The sequence below is a fragment of the Mus caroli genome, unplaced genomic scaffold (assembly GCF_978045245.1).
Source record: "Mus caroli unplaced genomic scaffold, Mus_caroli_1 scaffold_5, whole genome shotgun sequence".
Classification (NCBI taxonomy): Eukaryota; Metazoa; Chordata; class Mammalia; order Rodentia; family Muridae; genus Mus; species Mus caroli.
Genome location: NW_028227260.1, coordinates 146,319,883 through 146,343,745, shown reverse-complemented (window position 1 = coordinate 146,343,745; position 23,863 = coordinate 146,319,883). Strand labels below are relative to the sequence as shown.

The following is a 23,863-nucleotide window of genomic DNA, read 5'->3' as shown; positions in this document are numbered from 1 at the left end:
GCAGCGTCCATGTTGCTGGGCCGAGAGCGGAAGTCGCCAGGCAGAACGGAAGGGGAACCCGCGGGAGGCCCTTTCCAAAGGCAACCTGCGACCGTTCCCCGCGCTGTGCTGTTCTGGGGGACAGGAGGAGGGGGTGCGTGGGAGAGGGGCGGAGCTAGGAGGTGCGTGGGCGGGAAAGCGGAAAGGGGGGTGGGCGCAAGGCGCCGGAAGCCGCGCCGCCAGTTCAGCGGCCGCGTCACAGTAACGTCAGTGGTCCCTAAGCGCTCTTTTTCCCCGCCTAGGCGACCGTAGCGGGACGGTGAACGGAGGAGGGTTGGCGGAGAAGCCACCCGTCTCTCCTCTCGGGGCCCCAAAAAGGCGGCCTGCGGCGACCGCGCGCTGTGACTGTCCAACGCACGCTCCGCCCATAGGCGACCCTGGCGCGACGCGTGGGAGAAAACGTTACAGTCTCTTTTTTTCCTTTTTTTTTTCTTTTTTTGTCAATTGTGGGACAGGAGCAACGGCACAATAACGTCATTTGAATGCAGTCTCCTGCGTGCCGCGCCTTTGCTGTCACCCAAAGCCCATCATTGAGACACATGTAGTCCTTAAATCCTTCGCTGGCACTCTTGGCTTTTGTCCCTGCCCTTGCAGTAGCCGCCCTATCCTGCCTGGGTTTTCATCTTTACAACTACTGCCTCTTTCTCCCAAAATCCACATGTTTTGTCTGTTTTCTAATCTTGGCTTCCGTTTGAAACTAACTGCAAGCCTTTAAAAATGTCTGTGGGTTCCCTCCATCTCCATAGATTCGGAAGCAATTGGTCTTTCGTGATGTCTGGGCTTCGAAAGTTTTTTTGTGTGCGTTTATTTTTGTTTTTTGTTTAGTAACCTAGCGATTCTCACGCACAACTCACGGAAAAAATAACTGTTAAAAGCGTCTATTTTTGTGACCCTACCTAAACATCGTTTTGCAGCTTCATCTCTCGCAGGTGTAACAGATGCTCATGCTGATCGTAAGGTTAGACAATTCTCTTTGTTCTCCACTTGTACAATTGCAGTGCTCTTGATTCTTGGTCTCACTGTGTTGTCGGGGCTGGCATTTTTAGCTCTTGAGCTCAAAGTAATTGGGATCACAAGCTCCTCCACTACCTCATCCAATTTTCAGATTGATAAATCATTTATTTATGGGGTACAGTGTTAAATTGCATATGTTTATGGGATACAGTGCATGAATACACTCCCAAATGAACAAATCGGACTCATTGACTTTGATCACCTCTCATACTTTATTCTTTGTGGTGACAGCTAGAATATACCACCACCTCCTGCCACAACACTGCCTTTTGCAGGACTAAGGATTGAACCCAACCAAATCCTTGCCTATAGTAGGCAAACATTCTGCCTTTATATCCCCAGCTATTTTTTATTGAGTTGGATTCTCCTTAAATGACATAGGCTCACCTGGGACTTGCTATGTAAATTAGACTGATAACTTGTGATCCCCTCCCTCAGTCTCCTAAGTATTTGGGATTATTGGTGTGCACCCCATGTCCAACTAAAATTCACTCTTATCTGTAGGAGATGTTATTCTATATCCGGGATATTAACTAACATCGCTATATAACATATTGCTGCCTAACTGAAACATTGTATCTTTTGAGCAACATTTCCCTTTTCTCTGCCCTCAGCATCTGATAAAAATTATTTACTGTTGCTTTAGTGAATTGGACTTGTTAAGATTCCACTTGAAGTGAGAAGAGATACTGGCTTTGTGTGCCTGTCTTATTTGACAATATGTAATGTCCTCTTGATCCATCCATGTTGTTGCAGGTGACATTTCATTGTGTATGATATATAATACACATGTCTACAGTCTCACAGTATAACTCAGACTGACTGTAAGCTAAATCCCCCCTGCCTCACTCCTGAATGCTAGGACACTGTGCATGATGAGACACACACATTTTTTGTAGGTGTGTTGAAGATAAACCACAGGACCTCGATAGAGCTATGCCTATCATTCACTGCCACTCAGCTACATCTTTTCTATCCATTTGATTTCTCTCCATGATAAACACAGGTTATTTCTGTATCTTGGTTATTATGGATGATGCTGTATTTGTCCAGTGTAGTGCTGTAATTGAAACATTTTGGAATTAGAGGAAGGAAGACCAGGAGCTAAAGATGCTCTCAATGCCCTAATGAGTTCAAAGCCAGTGTAGAGTATATGAGAACCTGCCTCAAAAATAAAAAGCATTAGCATGGTGGTGATGGTACACACCTTTAATCCCAGCACTCAGGAGGCAGAGGCAGGCAGATCTCTCGAGTTCAAAGCCAGCCTGGTCTACAGACTGAGCTCCAGGACAGCTAAAGCTACCCTGTCTCAAAAATAAAAAAAAAACAAAAAACAAAGTGAGAGTTGTGCAGATATCTATGTGGCATAGTAATTTCATTTCCTTTTAAACTATACCCAGAAAATTTAATTACTGACTCATTTAGTAATCTCTTTAGTGATTTTAGGTCCTTCATGCTGTTTTCCAAAGTGCCTGTGGGGATTTTGAATTCTCACCAACATTATACAAGGGTTCTTTTTGCTCACCATCTTCATCATTTGTATACTTTTTGTTCATGTCCATTCTAGAAGACTGTATTAGTCAGGGTTCTCTAGAGTCAGAACTTACAGAATGTCTCTATGTACTAAGGGAATTTATTGTAGTAACTAATAGTCTGCAGTACAACTAACCCAACAATGGGCAACTGTGAATGGGACGTTCAAGAATCTAGTAGTTGCTCATTCCCATGAGGCTAGGTATTTCAGCTGGCCTTCTCTGTAAGCTGGAATCCTGAAAAAGTAGGTTCCAACAGCGATGTGCTGGCAAGTAAGGTCAAGCAGGCAAAGGAGGGAGAGAGAGCCTTCCTCCATTGTCCTTACATAGGCCTCCAGCAGAAGGTGTGACCCAGATTTAAGGTGTGTACTACCACACCCGGTTTTGAAACTTGCGGTCTCAGGCAGGCCTTGAACTCAGAGATCTGCTTACCTCAGTCTCCTAGGATTAAAGGCGTATACTACCTTGCCTGAGCCTAAATTTTTCATGGCTACTATGCCTTAAATTCTGGATCAAAGGTGTGTGTTGTCCCATGTCAAGATCTGGGTCAGAAGCCTGTGTCTTCTAGCCTCAAGATCTGGATCATGCCGGGCAGTGGTGGCGCACGCCTTTAATCCCAGCACTCGGGAGGCAGAGGCAGGCGTATTGTATAAGACGATGCGTAGAGTCTTCTCTGATACTATACAGTTCTGTATGATGTTAATAAGATTGCAATTGTGGCCGGGCAGTGGTGGCGCATGCCTTTAATCCCAGCATTTGGGAGGCAGAGGCAGGTGGATTTCTGAGTTCGAGGCCAGCTTGGTCTACAGAGTGAGTTCCAGGACAGCCAGGGCTATACAGAGAAACCCTGTCTCAAAAAAAAAAAAAAAAGAAAAAAAGATTGCAATTGTGTTTTCTTGTATAAACAGCCACAAACCTTACCCTTTTGTATTTTACTAGGTAGTAAGGTTCTACCTAGAGAGTCTTGCCAATATGTGGATAGAAGGAAACTATCAGGGTGAGATGTGTAGATAAGCAGAGCTCTGTGAGTTCAGGGCCATCCTGGTCTACATAGGGATTTCTAGGCTAGTTAGGGATACACAGTGAGGTCTTATCTCAAAAATTCCTAGGCTTAGAACATTAATTTTTTTTCTAGCTATACGAAAATATCCTATAAATGAATGGTTGCTAATGAGCAAACAAAAAAGAAGAAAAAGACAGGCACTTTTGAAGGAAAGGAAGTCCCCATTTAGAATCTAATTATTAGCCAGGTGTGCAGGCTTTTAATCCCAGTATTCATTCAGAAGGCAGAGGCAGGCAGAGCTCTGAGTTAGAGGTCAGCCTGGTCTAAACAAAGAAACCCTGTTTCAAAAAAAAAGTCTAATTATTCTTCCTTAGGGAATGAATTTTTCCCTTGCCTCATTTCTTTGTTAATGAGCAGCCCACCTGTGGTTCTGTTTCAATTTATTTCCTCTGAATTGAAACATTCAATTCTGGAAAGAGGTAAAAGACTCGGAAAGCTAAGGATGTACAAGGAACACATGAAATTTACAAGACTCGGGAAGCTCCCGAAAGATTACAGGGTCTCTCTTCAAGAAGAGGCACAGTAAACAGCAGAGCCATCATCAGCATCTTAGCTGATGGCCAAGTTCCAGTGCCCTCAAGTCTCACAAATAGGCAGAGTCTCAGAGCCGCTATGCAAAATGAGTTGAGCCACAGGTGAGAGACCCAGTGCTGGGGGGGGGGGGGGGGGGCTCCAAATATTGTTTCCTTTGTTTTGGTGGTTTTAGTTTCACTTTTGGTTTGGTTTGCGTTTTATTTTGTTTGTTTTGAGATAGGTTTTCCTATAGCTCAGGCTGGGCTCAAACTCCATATGTTGAGTAGAGTGCATGACCTTCAAGTCTATGTGATCATTCTCCTACTTCCCAGTCCAGGCCTGCACCAGCATACCAAGTTGTTTCTTTTTCTGAATTGCTGTGGATGGGATCCAGGGCTTTGTAGTTGCTAGGCAAGCACTCCACCACCTGAGCTACATCCCCAGCAATTCCAGGCCTTAATTCTTCCCAATCACAATGAAATGAGGCTGTCTTGGTGCACAGATGAGGAAGTAGTTCAGGCGAGAAGCACCTGCTCAATCTCCTGCTTTTGTCATGGTCCCCTGGAGATTAGCCCAGCTGAAAGGCTGTGCTATCCTGCCTTCCACCGGATCACAAAGTAGTTAGGATCTAGCCATGCCACTGCAAACTTTGCTTTCATGGGAGAGCATGAGGACAGGGTCCCATTGCTAATGTCAAGTGCTACCAGACACAGATAAACAAGGTGTTTTGTGATACTACAGTTCCTGGATCTAGGAAACAAAACATTTTAAGTGCTGCACACACACAACCTTACTCTTTACACCTGCTAGGAACTGAAATATGCCTTTCTTAGGTACCTAGGTTATTGCTGTCTCCAAGGCCGCATAGGCTTTTTATCCTAAGCCAGTATAGTGGTTTAAATAGATATGGCTCCATAGATTCATGTGTTTGAATACTTGGCCATAGGAAGTGGCACTGTTTGAGACCTTGTTTGAGGAAGTGTGACACTGTGAGGATTGCCTTTGAGGTCTCCTGTGCTCAAGTGTGGCACACAGTCTCCTTTTGGGGCCTGTGGATCAAGATGTAGAACTCTCAGCTCCTTCTCCAGCACCATGTCTGCTTGCATGCTGCCATGTTTCCCACCATGATGATAACAGACTAAACCTCTGAAACTGTAAGCCAGCCCCAATTAAATGTTTGCCTTTATAGAGTTGCCTTGGTCATGGTGTCTGTTCACAGCAGTAAAACCCTAAGACAGTAGCAACCAATGTCTTCCTTTACCCAATATCCTGCATCTCCACTCAGATGGCCTTGAACTCATAATGATCCCCCTGCCTCAGCCTCCAGGGATTACACAGAGAGAGAGGCAGTTGGATCTTTGAGTTTTAGGCCAGCCTGGTGTACAGATCGAGTTCCAGAACAGCCAAAGCTACATAGAGAAACTCTGTCTCAGAAAACCACAATTAAACAAACAAATCAATAGAAAGACATACTAGGTTAGGTAAATATAAATACTAGTTTGATTTGCTTCAGCCTTTTCATCTTTGAACTCAAAACTATTGTAAGGATTCTTTGTGCTGGAGGTTTAGTGGGGAGGGGCTAGGAGAAAACTGTGGGATGCTAGCCAATCAAAGAAGTTTAGTCTTCCTAGGTCATTTGTATGTAAATTAAATCGCTTGAATACTTGTCAGAGAATCTGGACGGACCTTCAGGTGAAAGGAAATGTGTTCCTAATTACACATGCATTGCTACAGTAGTTGTCAACAAAGTTGCTTCCTTTCTTCTGTAACTTTGTCAATGAACAGCAATGCTATAATACTCTAAGATAGAAATCAAGAAGGGCTGGAGGCAAGAGAGATGACTCAATAGTTAGAAAGAGGGCTTGCTGCTTTTCTAAAGGACAAGAGTTCAATTCCCAGCATGTGTGCGTGTAGTGGCTCACAGCTGCCTGTAACTTCAGCTCTAGGGCATCCAATGCACTTTTTTTGGCACATGCGGGCAGGGGTGGGGGTGGGAGGAAGCAGCAACAAAGGAAAGTCACATTTTTTAAAGGGAAAAAAGCCCGGAAGCTTGCCAGTGCCCCACTGTTGTGACATGTTGTGTTCCTACTCCCCAGTACCTTTTCCGTCCTTGTGAATAAATTGTGTTTTACCCCAGGAGAGAATTCCACTTGCTTCGCTTCGGCTGGTGCCGACCAGAGTTGCTCTGTCACATCATCAAGGCCTAGAGACAATGACTAGCTTCTTCCTGATTTTTTTCTTTGTTACTTTGTTTCACTGTTGTTAAGACCTAAAACTCATTAAGTCAACGAGGCTGCCTCCAGCTTACAGAGATCTTCCTGTCTCAGCCTTCTGAGTGTTGAGACTGAAGGTGTGTGCTACCACACTCAGCAAATTCACAAGTTTGTAAAACCAGCACTGGTAGGGAAAGTTGAAAGATTCTCTTTTGACCTTTATCATGTGTGTGCCTGCCCTTCCCACCTCTAGCATGAATCGGTCCAAACTGTAAAGATGAACTAGAAACTGGAATCAAAGCCTGGGACTTCCTTTCTGATTTTATTTAGCTGCCCCCAACTGTTCTTATAAATGTGTCTGTCCATTCTATATCTGTTCTGAGCATCAGCAAAACTTAAAAAATAAAAAATAAAAAAAAAACATAACTATTACAGCAAAAAAATCTTGCTAATATTTTTCCACTTGAAAAATGTTGACTTTTCTTTCCAATAATGGTGATACTTGTCTATAACTGCAGCTAAATATTTTTGAAGATACCTCATCTTAGTCTGGGCATGGAGCTCAGTTTGTGCCTAACATGCACAAAACCCATCTTCAATCCCTATCCGTTGGGCATGGTAGTAGATACCTGTAATCTCAATACTTGGGAAATGGAGATGGGAGGATGCAAAGTTGTAAGTCATCTTCAAGTATCTGTATGTTTAAAGCTAGACTGAACCTTGTCTCAGGAAAATAAAATAAGACCTTGTCTCAAGAAATTAAGGCACGATGGTACATACACACATTTAATCCCAGAACAGGTAGCTCTCTGCAAGTTAGAGACCACCCTGCTCTAAATACAGTTCCAGACCAACCAGGCTTACATAGTAAGACCTTATCTCAGTTTAAAAACAAAAAGAAAAGAGATTACATTTTGCTCAACTCTTCACTGCCCAAATCACGTGTGCTCTTATTCACAGGCCCAAGGAGACTCTTCAGCACCGCCTCTGAAGCAGTGCCATTGGTAGCATCTCCTCTGCTCTCTGAGAACCAGTTGGCAACCTCTGGAAGCATTTTTCATTGTCAGGTATGGGGGTGTGGTAGAAGCAAGTGGCACTGGGAAGCTCCTATAGTGCACAGGACAGTCCTCCTACAACAGAGATGTTTTGGTCAGTGGTGCTGAGGACAAGAAACCTCTTCACAATTGAAAAGCAGACACTTCGTCCTCTGGGGGAAAATTATAGGAAGACATCTTGCTAGATATAATGAGAAGGTCATTGCCTGGTGCTGTTACCTAACAGATTAATATTCCAGGTTGTTGCTCCTTAGACCCAGGTATCTCAAAGGTTACATGATGTCCATAGAGCACAGGATGACTGGGTCCCAGCCTGATGTGGCCAGATTTCATCTACTCACAACAGGAGACATTTCTCCATTTTGCCAGGTGAGGATTAAATTGTTGAGATCTTCAAAACTGTAGCCAGGCAATCAATGGTACATTCCTTTAAGCCCAGCACTGGGGAGGAAGAAGCAATCAGATCTTTGTAAGTTCTAAGATAGCTTGGTCTACCTAGTGAATTCTAGGCCAGCCAGGGCTGCACAGTGAGACACTGTAAAACAACTATGATAATATGTATGGCCATAGTTTTAATATTGTGCTTTGCAGCTTTAGTTGCTTCTTAGGTCTAACAATACGCCTGACTGCCGTTTGTGATTTGTCTCAAATGTAGAGAAGCAACTTAGCCCAGTGCTGTTGGAATGCACTTTTAATCCTAGCACTTAAAAGACAAAGGCAGGTATATCTGTGAGTTGGAGGCCAGCCTGGTCTATACAGTGAGTTCCAGAACAGCCAGGGCTACACAGAGAAACCCTGTCTCGGGACAGGGTATTTACCATCTATCCAACTTCCTTAAGTATAGGCATTTATGATAGGCCAGCCAGCTTACCAATTAGCTTCCTGGGTGATTGTACTTATCAACAAGTACTCTATAGGGAATAAGGACTTCTTAGAAAACTAGGTTGTCCAGGTGGTGCACGCCTTTAATCCCAGCACTTGGAAAGCAGAGGCAAGTGGATTTCTGAGTTCGAGGCCAGCCTGGTCTACAAAGTGAGTGCCAGGACAGCCAGGCTACAACAGAGAAACGCTGTCTCCAAAAAAAAAAAAAAAAAAGACTTTATAGCCCCCCCCCCCCCCCCCCCCCCCCGGCCAAAAATAGATTAGAGAAGAAGACAGCCTGTTTGAGTTTAGTTTAGATTCACTTGACTCCATCTCAGAGTTCACTACAAAGCTTACTCTGTAACAAACATGTTACATTTGTCTATGTTGCAGTGTTCAAATGTGTTATCTTAACTCACAAATGCTACTGTTCAGTCAGTTACATAAATTAACAGTTTCTCTTACAAGGAAAAGAACACAAAAGCTTGACTCCAGGCCAGCTGTCTGCATGGCCTTCCATTGACTGGATTTCAGTAGGACAGTTCTGGATTTCGCAAAATAATGGTCTGGGGGATAAATTACATGGCTCTTGGCCAAAAGGGACTAAGAGAGTAAATCAGCTCAGAGTGAGACAGTACAAATTTGACCAGCCATTCATTAAGCTGGACTGATACACAGATAAAGCCAACTGATTAGTAACAGAAAATGACCTCTCTCCCAAGGGATCACTACAGCTAAAAAGAGCCAGCACCTTTGGGTGACTGCTGCTCCCAGGCTGAGTGAAAACTTGTTTTTCTAAAGTGCCTGTTGAAATGATACCTGTCCGTGTAAAGCCTATGGGAGCAGCTCCGAAGAAACTGCTCGGCAGCTAAGAGCTCTTGGCTGCTCTTACAGAAGACTGAAGTGTAGTCCACAGCACCCACAGTTGTGAGGGGGCTCACAACTGTCTGTCACTTCAGTTCCAGGGCATACAACAACCTCTTCTGGCCTCCATAGCTCACACATGGTATACAGAATGCAGACAGCATGATGGGAAGGAAATAATGCCTTAGGCTGCCAGATGAAGGGAAGGAAAGGATGACTGTGAAATTTAGGAGAATGTTGGGAAGCCAGTAACGTTGAAATGAGTCACTTTTGTGCTAGGCTCAAAGCAAGGCTGAGGACAAAGGGCTCAGGTCAGGTCTGCACTGCCCAGTGCAGCTGTGGGATTCCCTGAGCTCTACAAGGAATATATGTGAACTCTTGAGTCTGGCACTCCCAATTAAAACCACCATGCCCAAGCTCTTGGTTTTCTACAGGTTTTAAAGAAGATGGAATGAATCAAAAGAGAAACTCCAAATTCCAAACTAAATAAAGTTTAGAGAGAAGCATATTCCAGAAGAAAATAGAAATTATAACCTGAGTTTTATAGTTGCTTTGGTGGGGGTTGGGATTTGAGATGGTTCTCACTCTGTGGTCCAGGTGGAACTGAACTTTTAATTGTGTGACCCAGGCTGGTCTTGCATTTGTATTACTTCTGCTTCTGCTCTCCAAGTCCTGAGATTACACATATAAACCCCATACTTGTCTTGTAAACTTGAAATTTGTTTTGCTATTTATGAAGGCTAAATAAATTATTTCCTCTGAATATTGTCAAAAGATTTTTTGTTTGTTTGTTTGTTTTTTGAGACAGGGTTTCTCTGTATAGCCCTGGCTGTCCTAGAACTCACTTTGTAGACCAGGCTGGCCTTGAACTAAGAAATCCGCCTGCCTCTGCCTCCTGAGTGCTGGGGATTAAAGGCGTGCTCCCGGCTGTCAAAAGATTATTAAAGGTGTGTGCTACTGAGATGTCTAAGTACAAGAGAATGAAACTGTACCTTGAATCCTGACATTGGTTTCAACCTTTAATTAGCCCTTAGAATCTCCACCTAACTGCAGAAAAGTTAGACAAAATTGCCTTATATTTGGCAAAAGGTGCCAGTCTGTCCTGCTGAATGTGTGTAAAAGCCAGTTAGTGGCTCTTTTTGGATGTTGCATTCCATAATCTGACACTGTGGGTCATGATGTAAGGTCACAGCATTAAATCTTTACGAGAGAGCATGTTTACAGATAGAACAAACAATAAATAGAGTGAAGAGACTATTCACATCCTGTTTTGATGAGTCACGGAACTGAACTTTAGCCCATCTGTCCCTGGTATGTAGTTGGAACAGCTCATTTATAGACTTGCCCAGTCCTAGGCTGACCTCAGCCAAATACCAGATTGTGTCTTAGTCTGTAACACTGTGGGCTCTGACTTCAGAAAAGCAAAAATAAGTGAAGCCCAGCCTGAAGAAAACACCACTTTATTTTTTAATGAATTTTTTTGAGACACAGACTTGTAAAGTCAGGCTGGCCTTGAATTTGCTGTGTAGCTGGTGATGATCTTTAACTGGTCCTCCTGCTATTGTCTCTGGAATGCTGAGGTTGCAGACATGCGTGACCAGGACCAGCTTTTTTCATTCGAAAGAATCCAAATATCCCTCATTGTGTCAGTTAGGAGGAATTTGGGTCCCAAGTCTAGAAAGTATGGCTGCCAGTGCACAGGACTTTGCTTTTCTTAGATACCAAGGTGTCTGAAGCCCTGGGCTATTGGGAATTTGCTTCAGCATCTCTCCTGTATCCGAGTCCTCTGCTCCATAAACTTATGATCACAAGATAAAAAGAAATAGTAGCAGGAGATTTATCTTTTAATTTATAGAACAACTTTCCCAGAAGTTTTCCAACAGGTTTCTGCTGGTTGTTTCCAGTCAGCAGAAAACACTCAAGGGAGGCTGGGAAATGAGGGCCAAGTATCAGTGAAAACAGGAACAAAACTTGGCTTAGCCTACAAGTACATGAGTGTGCGTGGTACTGTTTGGTTAATCAGGTCTATTCAGTAGGACAAGGGGCAGCAAAATAAAAGAAATTGTTGCAGGGGACCTACCAGAAATGACCCTTCAAGACACAGTTTATAGCCAATTGAAAGTCTATTCCACCGGGGCCTAGCAAACACATAAGTGGATGCTCACAGTCAGCTATTGGATGGATCACAGAGCCCCCAATGGAGGAGCTAGAGAAAATACCCAAGGAGCTAAAAGGATCTGCAACCCTATAGGTGGAACAACATTATGAACTAACCAGTACCCCAGAGCTCTTGGCTCTAGCTGCATATGTATCAAAAGATGGCCTAGTCGGCCATCACTGGAAAGAGAGGCCCATTGGACTTGCAAACTTTATATGCCCCAATACAGGGGAACGCCAGGGCCAAAACGTGGGAGTGGGTGAGTAGGGGGGTGGGGGGGAGGCTATGGGGGACTTTTGGGATAGCATTGGAAATGTAAATGAGGAAAATACCTAATTTAATAAATAAATAAATAAATAAATAAATAAAATTAGGAAAAAAGAAAAAGAAAGAAAGTCTATTCCAGCCAGCTGGGACTACACTCAGATTTTTAGGGACCCAAGTGTAGCCCTGAGCATATATACTAAGGGCCTTTTAAACACCAAAAAGAAAAAGAAAAAAAAAAAAGAAACAGAAACAGAAAAGAAGGGCTGGGGATATAGCACAGTGGTAGATCACTTGCCTAGCATGCTTGAGGTCCTGGGTTCGATCCCAGCACTGCAAAACAAGAAATGAGAAGAGAAGAGAAAGGAAAACCACATATTGTTCTCTCTCTCAACAGCTGGAGGGGGAGGTTTATACATGCAAGCAATTTAACAGAAGCTATAAGCCAAGATGAAATGTTAACTAGAGGGGAAGGTTTATACAAACAGGCATTTTAACAAAAGCTATGATAAACTGTTAGCTGGAGGAGAAGGTTTGCATCTTGAGTTTTGGTTTCTAGAATAGGGTTGGATAATTTATGGTGCAATTCTACATCATAGAGTTCAAATTCTAGTTAAACCTGAAATGACCCCAGCAAGAATACAAGATGGAGGAACTGTCTTGCCCTGTCACAAAATCAAACCCATTCTGTTGTGGGAACTTCAAGATCCTGGTTCTGTTTACTTTTCCAAACTATAAATCACACAGGCCATTGCAACTCTGTTTACTAATATATCCTTTAATACCCTCTTTTTTTTATTTTTTGTTTTGTTTGTTTTTTGGTTTTTTTCAAGACAGGGTTTCTCTGTATAGCCCTGGCTGTCCTGGAACTCACTTTGTAGACCAGGCTGGCCTCAAACTCAGAAATCCGCCTGCATATGCCTCTGCCTCTTTAATACCCTCTTGATTGGACCAAATTAAGTCCCCACTTTTCTTGCATTTGTTCATGGCTAGCTTAGCTGTACTAAACACGCCCTACCCTGCTGTCTCGTCTTTAATTTAGTGTGCAAATATGCCATGGTATGCATATGATGCCAGAGGACAGCTTTGGGGAGTCATTTGTCTCCTTCCATCATGTGTTTTGAGGGATCATACCAGGTCATCGGGCTCCTTTATCTGCTAAGCCATCTCAGCAGCCTTTTGTTGTTCATTGCAACTGTGCTTAAACAATATCTCTTCAAGGAGATATTCCCTAGTATCCGCAAATGGGTTTGATCTGTGACCTCCAAGGCACATTACTGTCTAAAGTGGCAGCAGCTTGAGGACTTTACATAGGCTCTCTGGTCTTCAGAACGCTTTCTTAAGGTGTTTTGTGTGAGATTATGTCATGTGCATGGTGTATTGCACTTTTGTATGTGCAGGTGCTCATGTGTGTGCATGCCCAGTAGTATAGCTATTGTCCTCATTGTGAGGCTGCTGAGACAAAAATCTTAGAAAGGTTCCATTGTTCAAGATCACACAGCTGATGACAAGGAAGCTCTGCCCGATGCCAAACTCTATTCACTCAACACTGTGCTTGTGAGTGGGTGAATTAAGGGTGGAACAGTACCTTTCCTCTTACTAGCCTCTCCTCTCCTACTTTATTCAGCCTTTGCCTTGGAATTCTCAAAATGCTTATGAATAAACAAATAGTCTAGCCTCACCTAGGAGACGAGCTTCTGGGCATGTCTGAGGGATGTCTAGATTTAGTTCCTTGAGGCGGGAAGATCCTCCTTGCATGGGTGCGGCACTGCTGCATGGGGTGGGGTCCCTCCCGTGTGAATCAAAAGAGGAGAGAAGCTTAGCACCACTCTGCTTCCCCGCTGCAGCTGCAGCTGCAGCATGACCTGCTGTCATGCCTTTCCCACCAAGACAGACTGTGCCTCAACTGTGAGCCAAAAGTAACCGACCCTTCCTATGACTCTTTTATTTCTGCTTCTAAGTGAGATTCAAATATCCTCGCTTGGGCCTTCCTTCTTGTTTAGCTTCTTTGGGTCTGTGGTATGTTGTGTGTGTATCCTGTATTTTATGGCTAATACCCACTTATAAGTGAGTACATACCATGCATGTCCTTCCGGCTCTGGGTTACCTCACTCAGGATGAGATTCTCAAGTTCCATCCATTTCCCTGCAAAACTCATGTCTGAATAGTATTCCATTGTATAAGTGTACCACATTTTCTTTATCCATTCTTCAGTTGAGAGACATCTAGGTTGTTTCCAGTTTCTGGCTATTACAAATAAAGCTGCTTTGAACATAGTTGAATAAGTAGCTTTGTGGGGTGTTGGAGCATCTTTTGGGTATATGCCCAGAAATGGTATAGCTGAGTCTTGAAGTAGAACTAACTATTCCCAGTTTTCTGAGAAACTAACAAATTGATTTCCAAAGTGGTTGTACAAGTTTATACTCCAACCAGAAATGAAGAAGTGTTCTCCTTACTCCACATCATTGCTAGCATGTGCTATCTCTTGAATTCTTGATCTTAGGCATTCTAAACCTCAAAGTTGTTTTGATTTGCATTTCCTTGATGACTAAGGACTTTGAGCATTTTTTAAGTGCTTCTCAGCCATTTAAGATTCCTCTGTTGAGAATTCTCTGTTTAGCTCAGTACCCCATTTTTTAAATTGAGTTATTTGTGTTGTTGATGTCTGTCTTAATTAGGCTTTTACTGCTGTGAACAGACACCATGACCAAGGCAACTCTTATAAGGACATTTATTTGGAGCTGGCTTAAAGGTTCAGTCCATTATCATTGAGGTGGGAGCATGGCAGCATTCAGGCAAGCATGGTTCAGGAGGCGCTGAGAGTTCTACATCTTCATCTGAAATCACAAAATCTTCTAAATCTTCACTAGGAGAAGATTGGCTTCCAAGCAGCTGGAACAAGGGTCTTGAAGCCCATACCCACACTTCCTTCAACAAAGCCATACCTCCTAATAGTGCCACCTCATGGACCAAGCATACTTAGACCACCACAGTGTCTAACTTCTTAAGTTCTTTGTAAATTTTGGATTTTAGCCCTCTGCAGATGTAAAGTTGGTGAAGATCCTTTCCCAATCTGTAGGCTGATAATTTGTACTACTGACAGTGTTCTTTGCCTTACAGAGCTTTGCAGTTTCATGAGGTCCTATTTATCAATTGTTGATTTTAGAACCATTGGTGTTCTCTTCAAAAAATTGTCTCCTGTACCAATACATTCAAGGGTATTTCTCACTTTCTCTTCTGTAACATTTAGTGTACTGAGTTTTATGTTGAGGTGCTTGGTCTACTTGGACTTGAGTTTTGTGCAGGATGATGAATATACATCTATTTGCATTCTTCTACATGCAGGCATCCAGTTAGACCAGCATCATTTGTTGAAGATGCTTTCTCTTTTTTTCAAGTGTATGCTTTTGGCTTCTTTAGTTAAAAAAAAATCAAGTGTCCATAGGTATGTGAGTTCATTTCTGGGTCTTCAATTCTATTCCATTGATCTACCTGCCTGTCTCTGTAACAATACCATGCAGGTTTTTTTTGTTTGTTTGGTTGGTTGGTTTTGGGTTTGGTTTGGTTTGGGTTGGGTTGGGTTTTGGGTTTTTTTGGGTTTTTGGTTTGTTTGGTTGGTTGGTTTTGGTTTTGGTTTTTTGAGACAGGGTTTCTCTGTGTAGCCCTGGCTGTCCTGGAACTCACTTTGTAGACCAGGCTAGCCTCAAACTCAGAAATCCACCTGCCTCTGCCTTCCAAGTGCTGGGATTAAAGGCGTGCACCACCACTGCCCAGCTACCATGCAGTTTTTATCACTATTGTTCTGTAATGCAGCTTGAGGTCAGGGATGGTGATTCCTCGAAAAGTTCTTTTATTGTTCAGAATTGTTTTTCCTATCTTGGGGTTTTTGTTTTTCCATAAGAGGTTGAAAATCTCTATAAAGAATTGAGTTGGAATTTTGGTGGTGATTGCATTGAATCTGTAGATTGCTTTTGGCAAGATGGCCATGTTTACTATATTACTCCTGCCAATCCATGATCATGGGAGATCTTTCCATCTTCTGAGATCTTCTTTGATTTCTTTCTTCAAAGACTTGAAGTTCTTATCATACAGATCTTTCACTTCCTTAGTTAGAGTCACGCCAAGGTATTTTATATTTTTTTGTGGCTTTTGTAAAGGGTGTTTCCCTAATTTCATTCTCAGCCATTTGTTTATCATTTGTATAAAGGAGGGCTACTAATTTCTTTGAGTTAATTTGGTATCCAGCCACTTTTCTGAAGGTTTTTATCAGCTGTAGGAGTTCTCTGGGAGAACTTTTGGGGTCACTTATGTATACTGTCATCCACAAGTATTGATACCTGACTTCTTCTTTTCCAGTTTGGATCCCCCTGATCTCCTTTTGTTGTCTAATTGCTGTAGCTAGAACTTCAAGTACTATATTGAATGGATAAGGAGAGAGTGGGCAGCCTTGTCTTGTTCCTGATTTTAATGGAATTGCTTCAAATTTCTCTCCATTTAGTTTGATGTTGGCTATTGGCTTGCTGTATATTGCTTTGATTGTATTTAGGTATGTGCCCTGTATCCCTGATTCTTTACTACTAGTAACATAAAGGAGTGTTAGATTTTTGTCATAGGCTTTTTCAGCATCTGAGAGGAGCATGTGATTTTTTTTTCTTTTGAGTTTGTTTATATGGTGGATTATGCTAATTGTTTTTTATATATTGAATCATCCCTGCACCCCTGGCATGAAGCCTACTTGATCATGATAGATGATAGTTTTGATATATTCCTGGATTCAGTTTGCGAGTATTTTATTGAGTATTTTTGCATCAATGTTCATATGAGAAATTGGTCTGAAGTTCTCTTTCTTTGTTTTTCTATCGTCTTATTTATTTACACTTCAAATATTATCTGCGTTACCAGTCCCCCCTCCATTAGACTCCAACTCCGTCCACCTCCCCTTTGCCTCTAAGAGGTGCTCTCCTACCCACTCCCCCCCCCCCAGCATCCCACTTCTCTGGGGCATCAAGCCTACAAAGAACCTAGCACATTCCTCCCACTGAGGCCAGACAACGCAGTCCTCTGCTACATATGTAGTGAGTGCTACATGCAAGCCCATGTATGCTCTTTGGTTAGTGGCTTAGTCCCTAAGAGATTTGAGGGATCCAGGTTAGTTGACACTGTTGGTTTTCCTATGGGGTTGCCATGCCCTTCAGCTCCTTCAATCCTTCCCCTAACTCTTCCATAGGTATCCCCGGGCTCAGTCCCGTGGTTGGCTGTAAGCATATGCATCTGTCTCAGTCAGCTGCTAGTAGAGTCTCTCACAGGACAACCATGCCAGGCTCCTATCTACAAGCACAACATGGTATCAACAATAGTGCTGGGGTTTGATGCCTATGCATGGAATGGATCCCAAGTTGAGGTGATCTCTGGATGGCCTTTCCTTGAGTCTCTGCTCCATTTTTGTCCCTGCATTTCCTTTAGACAGGAACAATTCTGGGTCAGATTTTTTGAGATGGGTGAGTGGCCCCATCTCTCAACTGGGGGGCATGCCTATCTACTGGAGGTGGTCTCTTCAGGTTCCATTTCCCCACTGTTGGGTAGTTTGACTAAGGTCATCCCCTTGGGTCTTAGGAGTCTTTGTTTGTTTTAGGCATCTGGGTAACTGTGACCTCATAGAATAAGTTTGGCAGTGTGTTCCTTATGTTTCTATTTTGTGGAATACTTTGTGAAATAGTTTGAGTGCTATTAGCTCTTCTTTGGAAAATCTCTTAGAATTTTCACTAAAACCATGTGACCCTGGACTTTCTTTTGGTTGGGAGACTTTTAACAACTGCTTCTATTTTCTTAGGGGTTTTGGGACTCTTTAGATAGTTCACCTGATCTTGACTTAACTTTGGTAAATGGTATCTGTCTAGAAAATCAGCCATTTCATTAAGATTTTCCAATTTTGTGGAATACAGGCCTTTGAAGTAAGACTTAATGATTCTTTGAATTTCCTCAGTGTATGTTGTTATGTCTCCCTTTTCATTTCTGGTTTTGTTTATTTGGATATTGTCTTTTGGTTAGTTAGGCTAAGGTTTTTCTATCTTACTGATTTTTCTCAAAGAACCTGCTCTTGGTTTCATTCATTGTTTTCTTTGTTTCTGATTGATTTGGCCCTGATTTTGATTATTTCCTGTCTTCTACTCCTCTTTGGTGTGCTTGCTTCCTTATTTTTTTAATTCTTTTTTTTTTTTTTTTTTTTTTTTTTTTTTTTTTTAGATCTATCTATTTATTGTATTTGAGCGCACGGCACTGTTGCTGTCCTCAGACACACCTGAAGAGGGCACCGGATCCTATTACAGATGGTTGTGAGTCACCATGTAGTTTCTGAGAATTGAACTCAGGGCCTCTGGAAAAGCAATCAGTAACCTCTGAGCTATCTCTCCAGCCCATGCCTTTTTTTTTTTTTTTTTCTCTAGAGCTTCCAGGTGTACTTTTAAATTGCTGGTAAGAGAACTCTCTTTGTGGAAGCATTTAGTGCTGTGAACACTTCTCTTAGTGCTGCTTTCATTGTGTCCCATAGATTTGGGTTGAATACTAGAAAAGTCTTTAATTTCTTTATTTCTTCCCTGACCCAGAGATCATTGAGAGAGTTGTTCAATTTCCATGAGTATGTATGCTTTCTGGTATTTCTTGTGTCTTTGAAGTCCAGCTTTATTTATTTACTTATTTATTTTTTGGGTTTTGGTTTTGTTTTGTTTTGATTTTTTTTTCAAGGCAGGGTTTCTCTGTATAGCCCTGCTATCCTGGAGCTCACTATGTAGACCAGGCTGGCCTCGAACTCAAAAATCCACCTGCCTCTGCCTCCCAAGTACTGGGATTAAAGGCATGCACCACTACGCCCTGCTGAAGTCCAGCTTTAATGCTCTGATAAAACACAAGGAGTTATTCAGTTTTCCTGTATCTGTTGAGGCTTGCTTTGTGACTGACTATGTAGTCAATTTTGGAGAAGGATCCAAGAGGCTCTGAGAAGAAGGTAGATTCTTTTGTGTTTGGGTGAAATATTCCGTAGATGTATTTGATTCATAATATCTGTTAATGTCATTATGTCTGTGTTTAGGTTTGTCTGGATGACGTGTCCATTGGTGAGAGTAGGGTGTTGAAGTCTCCCACTATTAATGTCTGGGCTTTGATGTGCAATTTAAGCTTTAGTTTTGTTTCTTTTACAAATGTGGGTACTCTTGTATATGGAGCCTAGGTGCTTAGAACTGAGATATCATCTTGTTAGATTTTTTTCCTTTGATGAGTATGAAGTATCTTTTCCTGTCTCTTTCGACTAATTTTGGTTGAAAGTCTATTTTATTAGATATTAGAATGGCTACTCAAGCTTGCTTCTTGGGTCTGTTTTCTTGAAAAACTTTTTTCTAGTCCTTTACTCTGGGGGGTAATATCTATTTTTATGGCTGAGGTGTGTTTTTTATATGCAGCAGAATAATGGATCCTGTTTTCGCATGCTTTCTGTTAGCTTGTGTCTTTGTTAGTGAGGAATTGAGTCCATTGATGTTGAAAGATATTAATGACCAGTGTTTGGCCAGGGAATAGCACTATGGTGGTATAGTATTGTTGGAGTAGGTGGCATCACTGTAGAGGTAAGCTTTAAGCCCCTCATTCTAGTTGCCTGGAAGCCAGTCTTTTAGCAGCCTTCAGATGAAGATGTAGAACTCTCATCTCCTGCACCATGCCTGCCTGGATGCTGCCATACTCCTACCTTGATGATACTGAACTAAACCTCTGAACCTGTAAGCCAGCCCCAATTAAATGTTGTCCTTTATAAGATTTGCCTTGGTCATGATGTCTCTTCACAGCTGTAAAACCCTAACTTATACAACCAGTGATTTTTTTCCTGTTATTTTGATGTTGGTGGTGTGTGTGTGTGTCTGTGTGTGTGTGAGTGTGAGTGCGTGTGCACACACACACAGACACACATACCCATACATGTGCAAGCATACTTTCCTTGTTCTTGCTAATGTGGAATTACTTATTTCCTGTGTTGTCTTGGATGTAGTTATTCTCCTTGGGTTGGAGTTTTCCTTCTAGTATTTTTTGTAAGGCTGGATTTGTGGATAGATATTGCTTTAATTTGAATTTGTCTTGAAATGTCTTGTTTTTCCATGTATGGTGATTGAGAGTTTTGTTGGGTATAGTAGTATAGGTTGGCACTTGTGGGTTTTTTTTGTTTGTTTGTTTTTTGTTTTTTTTGTTTTTTTCGAGACAGGGTTTCTCTGTATGTATAGCCCTGGCTGTCCTGGAACTCACTTTGTAGACCAGGCTGGCCTTGAACTCAGAAATCCGCCTGCCTCTGCCTCCCAAGTGCTGGGATTAAAGGCGTGCGCCACCACGCCCGGCTGGTTTTTTTTTTTTTTTTTTTTTTTTTTTTTTAGAGGCTACAAGATACCTGTCCAGGACCTTCTATCTCTGTTGAGAAGTCAGGTATAATTCTGATAGGTCTGCCTTTGTATGTTACTTGGCCTTTTTCCCTTGCCACTTTTAATATTCTTTGTTCTGTAGATTTTGTATTTGATTATTATGTGGTGGGAGGATATTCTTTTCTATTCCAGTCTAATTGGTGTTCTATAATGCTTCATGTATATTTATAGGCATCTCTTTCTTTACCTTGACAAAGTTTTCTTATATGGTTTGTTGAATATTTTCTGGGCTGTGGAGCTAGGACTCTTCACCTTTTTCTATTCCTATTATTCATAGTTAGGTCTTCTCATGGTATTCCAGTTTTCCTGGATGATTTGTGTTAGGAATTTTTTAACTTTAACATTTTCTTTGGCTGAAGTATCAATTCCTGCTATTGTATCTTCTATGCCTGCGATTCTCTCTCCCATCTCCTGTATTCTCTTGGTGATGCTTGGGTCTGTTGTTCCTGTTCTCTTCCCTAGGATTCCAGCTCCAGGGTCTCCTCAGTTTATGTTTCCTTTATTGCTTCTATTTCCACTTTCAGGTCTTGCACAGTTTTATTCATTTCCGTCACCTGTTTAATTGTCTTTTCCTGTATGTCTTTAAGGAATTCATTTGTTTCCTCTTTAAAGACCTCTGTCTGTTTGATTGTATTTTCCTGTGTTTCTTTAGAGGATGTATCCATTTCCTCTTTAAAGACCTCTATCTTTACAAGATTGGATTTACAGTCATTTTCTTGTGCTTCTGTTATGTTAAGATATCCAGAGCTAGCTGTAGTGGGGTAGCTGTGTTCTGAAGGTGTCATATTTCCCTGGCTTTTGACGATTGTGTTCTTTCAAGAGCTAAAGGCAGACTGGATGGCTTTGTCTTGTAGTAGGTATTGGGAGGCAGTGGTTGATCTGGATGGTCCTGGTGTGGCAGGCCTCTGGTGAGTATCCTTGGGCTGTAAGGTTCCGAAACTGCAGGTCTATATGGTTCCGGTTCCACGGGTTTGTATGGTTCAGGAGCTGTAGATCCAATGAAGGTGGGCAGATAGTTATTGGGAAAATGACAATCCCTTTGCTCTAGCAGGCTGCTCAGAGCAGTTTGGCGAGCCCAGAGGACTATGTGAGTAGGGAAGGTGGGAGGAGGGGAGAGAGGCTTTCAGGTCTGATGAAGGAGAGGTGGCAGAAGAATGGAAGTCCCCCTGGGATAGCAGCTTGCTCAGGGCAGCTCTGCTTGCTCCTGAGGACTACGTGAGCAGGGAAGATGGGTGTGGGAAGGCAAGCTTTCCTGTATGGCTCAGAGTCACTGGCCTGATGAAGGTGGCAGGAGAATGAAGGTCCCCCTGGGATAGCAGCTTGCTCAGGGCAGCTTCATTTGGCCCAGAGGGCTCAGCAAGCAGAGTCACAGGTCTGATGAAGGTGGGGGTAACGGTGGCAGGAGAATGTTATATGCTGTTATTTTTTTTTAATTATGTTATCATTATTGTTGGGCAGCAGGGGCATGCCTGTAGAGATGAGGTCAAAGGACAACTTTTAGGAATTGGTTCTTTCCTCCTTCCTGTGTATGGGATGTAGGGCTGGAACTCAGGTTACCAGGTTTATGCAGAAAGCATCAGTATCCATTGAGCCATCGAACAGGACCCAAGATACTGTTATTTTGTCTGTGAATTTTTGTTCCATAGAGGGAAGTCAGTGTTTTAGCAATGAGAGATTCAAAGTATGTTTCTGTTAGCTGAATTAATCTGCAGAATAGATATTTCAGTGCCAAAATAGAAGGGTTATTTTTTTCCTGGCTTCTTCAACTCACTAACTAGCCAAGGATGACCTTGTAATTGTGGTCCTCCTGACTACCTTTTAAGTGGCTGGACCTTTTACAGGCATGTACCACCATGCCCAGTCCATGCAGTGCTAGGAACAGAGAACCTAGAGCTTCATGCATGCGAGGCAAGCACTGAACCAACTGAGGCATATCCCCAGCTTCAAAATGTAAGTTGTTTTACATCCATATTACATATGTAATGATGCCACATAAAAGTGGGGCCTCCTTTAAAAGCAGACATTGTTTTATATATAAAGGTTTAGGGTAATCTTCCCTAAGAAGTCAGTATTGAAAATCTCTAAAACTTCCCATTATAATATATACTGCCATACCACTTGCTCATCCCAAGCTGTAAGTCCATATTAGAAGTTCACCCAGCCAGTTAACTCCCACTCCAGAACAGGTTATGCCATTTATCAGTTTGTGGCCTCACAGTTCCTAGTTGCCCCACCCCACCCCATTTCTTGGGCCTGATTTGTAATATTGGCATTGTAAGCAGTTACTAGGTCTCACAATGGCAAGCTTGGTCAGGTGAGGGTGCTGGAAACAGTACAAAACCCGACAACATCAGGAACTTGTCTTTCTAGTTTAACTTGTTTCCTTTTCCTGACATCTATAGTCCAAGTGGTGTGTAGAAGATCTAGAACCCACCATTCAGCAGTTGCCAGCATCTCGGCAGTTAACATCCTTGTTAGCAATCACGATATTTGGTGGCAGCAGCTCATCGCCAACAGCTCACTAGCACCATGGCAAGCAGCTCCCTTGTCTCTATCCTTGCCCAGCTTTACATTGCTGCTTTCCCACTGTCTAGCCAACTACAAACTATGTTGTCAAACAATGTGAATGTTAGCCTGAATGGGTGGGGTAGGACAGTGCCCATGTGTTGGCCTACCTTGGATCCATCCCTTCAACTCTAGACATAGCTGCTTCTTGCAATGCTATTCTTCCATTCTCTCTTTTTTTTAAATTAGTTTTTTTTTGTTTGTTTGTTTTTTGGTTTTTTTTTGGTTTTTTCGAGAGAGGGTTTCTCTGTGTAGCCCTGGCTGTCCTGGAACTCACTTTGTAGACCAGGCTGGCCTCGAACTCAGAAATCCTCCTGCCTCTGCCTGAGTGCTGGAATTAAAGGCGTGTGCCTTTAATTCCACGCCCGGCTTAATTAGGTATTTTCTTCATTTACATTTCCAGTGCTATCCCAAAAGTTCCACATACCCTCCCCCCTTCCCCTACCCACTCACTCCCACTTCTTGGCCCTGGCGTTCCCCTGTACTGAGGCATATAAAGTTTGCAAGACCAATGGGCCTCTCTTTCCACTGATGGCCGACTAGGCCATCTTTTGATACATATGCAGCTAGAGACATGAGCTCCTGGGGGTACTGGTTAGTTCATAATGTTCCACCTATAGGGTTGCAGATCCCTTTAGCTCCTTGGATACTTTCTCTATCTCCTCCATTGGGGGCCCTGTGTTCCATCCAATAGCTGACTGTGAGCATCCACTCCTGTGTTTGCTAGGCCCTGGCATAGCCTCACAAGAGACAGCTATATCAGGGTCCTTTCAGCAAAATCTTGCTAATTTATGCAATGGTGTCAGCGTTTGGAAGCTGATTATGGGATGGATCCCCGGGTATGGCAGTCTCTAGAAGGTCAATCCTTTCGTCTCAGCTCCAAACTTTGTCTCTGTAACTCCTTCCATGGGTGTTTTGTTCCAAATTCTAAGAAGGGGCAAAGTGCCCACACTTTGGTCTTTGTTTTTCTTGAGTTTCATGTGTTTTGCAAATTGTATCTTATATCTTGGGTATTCTAAGTTTCTGGGCTAATATGAACTTATCAGTGAGTACATATCATGTGAGTTCTTTTGTGATTGGGTTACCTCACTCAGGATGATGCCCTCCAGGTCCAACCATTTGCCTAGGAATTTCATAAATTCATTCTTTTTAATAGCTGAGTAGTACTCCATTGTGTAAATGTACCACATTTTCTGTATCCATTCCTCTGTTGAGGGACATCTGGGTTCTTTCCAACTTCTGGCTATTATAAATAAGGCTGCTATGAACATA

At 42.5% G+C, this 23,863-nt stretch overlaps 2 long non-coding RNA genes across 2 annotated transcripts in view; one reads left to right on the top strand and one right to left on the bottom strand.

Moving 5' to 3' along the window:
• Positions 1-10: 10 nt before the first annotated feature.
• On the top strand, positions 11-9,899 carry LOC110286724 (uncharacterized). Its single transcript, XR_015047193.1, has 4 exons — positions 11-997; positions 7,335-7,441; positions 7,684-7,798; positions 9,092-9,899. It is a non-coding gene; the product is annotated as an uncharacterized LOC110286724 (long non-coding RNA).
• LOC147004844 (uncharacterized) overlaps positions 6,785-23,863 on the bottom strand; it is a 233,769-nt gene continuing 216,690 nt past the window's right edge. Inside the window, exon 3 of the long non-coding RNA XR_015047194.1 lies at positions 6,785-7,504. This is a non-coding gene — a long non-coding RNA (uncharacterized LOC147004844). The remainder of the gene's footprint in view (positions 7,505-23,863) is intronic.